Here is a 3,569-nt window from a genome sequence, read left to right on the forward strand (position 1 = left end):
AATCAACAGAACTAATCATATTAAAAACCAAAATATCTGAAATTACATGATCATTTCAATAGATGCAAAAGAAAAGTCTTTGACAAAGTACAACACCCTTTTATGCTAAAAATACTACAAAGTATATGCATAAAGTGATCTTTTCATATAATTTTTTAAAAGCATCTATCTAGTGGCACTTAATATTCCCTGTGTGACCCTGGCCAAGTCACTTAACACCAATTGCCTCAAGGGAAAAAAAAAGCAAGCTTCATATATAATGGAGATACCCTAGAACATTTTCCCATTAATTTAGAAGTGAAACAAAGATGCCCACTCTCCCCATTATAATTTGATATAGTTCTGGAAATGCTAGCAGCAGCAATTAAGCAAGAGAAAGAAATTAAAGGCATATAGAGAAATTAAAACAATTTCTGTTTGTTAATGATATAATAGTTTACTTGGAAAATCAGCAAAGATACTATCTGAGATGATTAATAACTTCAGCAAAGTTGCAGTCTGTAAAATAAATCTACAAAAATCAACAGTCTATATAATAGTAATAAAACACAAAGTCTTTGTCCTACAAGTAGCCTTCAGGGCATCCTAAATAACTGCATCAGCATAAAACCGAATTTCCTCTGCCTTCTTACTAAACCAAGAATCCTTCTTTTCTTTAAATTTTGATTGCACTTGACTTTTGATGGAGTTAAACTCTACCTTCTTAGAGATGAATGAATTATCCTGCTGGTAAAGCATTGTAAAGTTCTCATTTTTCATTTAGTAATTGCTCAGTTTCCCCATTATTTTTGTCAAATCAATATTGATTTTGAGGCATTCAGTTGAGTAAATGCATTATTGTATCCCAAATCTTTGAAAACGATCCACTTCATTTCTGTTCCACTGTTGCCAATTGTTTATTAGTTCAGCTTTTACTCCAAGTGAGCAACAAGCTATTCCAGTTCAGAGAAATTCTCTAATCCATTGACATTAAGTTTTCTAAAAGTCATTTTAGCATGGGGCTACCATTTTTGTTGTTGTTTGAATTGAGAGTATGATTAGCCCAGCATTCTGCAGAACACATCACCTTCATTATTCTCACATCCTGTTTAATTCTTCTCCTTACAAAGACACAGTCTGTAAATGCCAATGTTTGCTGTGAGGGTGCATCCATGAATTTTTATTGGGTATAGATAAATAGAAGACAGTGCTGGTGATGAGAAGGTTTTTAGACATACAAATCTTCAGTAGTAAGTTACTGTTGCTGTTTCCAGCTCCATCCTTCTCACGGACTCTTGAGTAGAACTCTAATTGGTAGAGCTCTGTTTGGTAGTTTGTGCCTACTTTTATGTTAAAGTCACCCAGAATTATGAGCATGTCTTCTTTCAGCATATTGATGATTTGGCTCTCTGAGCCTTCATAAAATGTTTCTTTGACTTCCGTTCCAACTTCAGCAAGCTGGCCTTTATTTGCTAATCTTATTTCACCTAGGACTGCTATTTAGATGTGATCCCTGCTGAGTTCTCTGGCAACAAGAGCTATTCATCTTTCAAGTCTACTGGATTTGGTGTTTCATATGTATGCATACATTCCATGAACCAATGGTGAATGGAATAATCTTTGTAAAAGTTTTGTACAATTTTGATTTTTGATTATATAATGAGATCCCTATCTCCCTCAGTAAGCAAGCTGAGGTTGGATGAAGCAATTTTTAGGTCACCTTTTCTAGCCCTTTCCTCATGACAGGAGGTAAGCAATACAGTCCTTCAAAAAGGCTGCTCAGCCACCCAGGAGGCTGTTGAATACCATTGCTGCTTCCAGAGAGAAAATGATTCTGTATCCTCGACCTTTGATGTTCAGGGATGGGCTCTAAGTACTACACAGAGTTTATTTCTGCTGCCTTGGTGGTTATTGAAAAAAATTTTTCTCATCTACCCAATCTGTGAGAGGAAGTCTTCACATGCTTGTAGTAAACAACCCCCTATTTCACTAAAAGGTTTGAGTTCCCCTCGATTACCCTCCATATAGTTTAGTCTATCTGCTAAAATAGTTTACTGGATATGTTCATTGTATGTGCTACAGCTTCTTGGAGCCACAGATGAGATCTGGGTGAATCAGATGGACACCACAAGATAGAAAGCAACCCTGAAAAGTGTTCAACAACTCTTACACTAGAGGTACTAGTCTTCCCTGAGCAAAGCCAACACTCGCTAGACATATTAATACATTGTTGGTGAAGCTTTGGAATGGTACAAATATTTCAGAAAGCAATTTGGTGTGATGACCGCATATTTTAAAATCAGCTGGAGTCAGAACTTCAGGTTAAGGGAAAATCTTCAATCTTTATTCTTTTTGAGGTGAAGGGGGATTAGCAATGTGAGCAGCTGCAACAAGAAGCCAGCCAGCAGTCTCTCTTTCCGCTTCTCTCTCTGCCCCTCTGCCTCCACCCACCAAAATCGTTATTTCCTATACAACACAAAGAGTGGGCAGGGGCCATTCTTTCTCCAAGCATATATATTAATAGAGTGTGGTCCAATTACTATTTAGCCTCATGTGCTTGGGACCTCAGTGTATCAACTCGAGCTTCAGCCCATTACAATTTGGAATTGTGCAAATAAAGTGATTAAAATGTCCAGTCTTTGAACCAAAGATTTCATTGCTAGGCTTATACCCCACAGAAGCCATCAACAAGAAGACAATTCCCATATATTCCAAAATATTTGAAGCAACATTTTTTATATTAGCTAAGAATGGGAACAAAGTCAATACCCAAAAGAGGAATGGCTAAATGAATTATGATGAAGGCAGTGAAATATTACTGTCCTATAAGAAATAATGTATGTGATAAATACTCTTTGTGACCCCATCTAGAGTTTTCTTGCCAAATAAACTAGTATAATTTGCAATTTCTTTTTCCAGGTAATTTTTCAGATAAGGAAACTGAGGCAAACAGTCAAGTGACTTACTCAGGATCAATTCTAAGGCCATATTTGAATTCACAAAATGAGGCTTCCTGATTTCAGGTGCAACACTCTAACCACTGTATCACCTAGCTGCTCACAATAACTACAACAATGTAAATGTAAGGACCAAAAATCAAAAGTAAATATAATAAAGTTATAAAGACTAAGTAGAACTCAGGTGAAGAAATATGAGAAGACACCCCAAAATGATTCTGTCCTGATGGTAGGAGAGCTACAGGTGTTATACATTGCACATGTTTCCAGTTTTTTTTTTCTGTGTATTGATCAATGATGAATTTTTTTTCCTCTCTAAAAATACTGTGTCACATAGGATAATTCTCTTGAAGGGGAAAAAGGAAAATTATTTGGATTAACTATAATGATATAAGAAATACGATATCAATACAACTAAAGAAAAGTTTTATTGATGTCGCAATAACTTTTCAATATCTTGTCTTTCTTCCCTCACCTTCTAGCCAAAATACTTTATTATCACAAGACATAACAACAATTAAACAGTATAGTGGATTAGCACGTTGAATTTGAAATCGGGAAGATGTGGATCCAAATAATGCCTCAAACATTTACCAACTCTGTGATAATGAGTAAGTTATTTGCATTCCCTTT

The sequence above is a fragment of the Antechinus flavipes genome, chromosome 2, assembly GCF_016432865.1.
Source record: "Antechinus flavipes isolate AdamAnt ecotype Samford, QLD, Australia chromosome 2, AdamAnt_v2, whole genome shotgun sequence".
Taxonomy (NCBI): domain Eukaryota; kingdom Metazoa; phylum Chordata; class Mammalia; order Dasyuromorphia; family Dasyuridae; genus Antechinus; species Antechinus flavipes.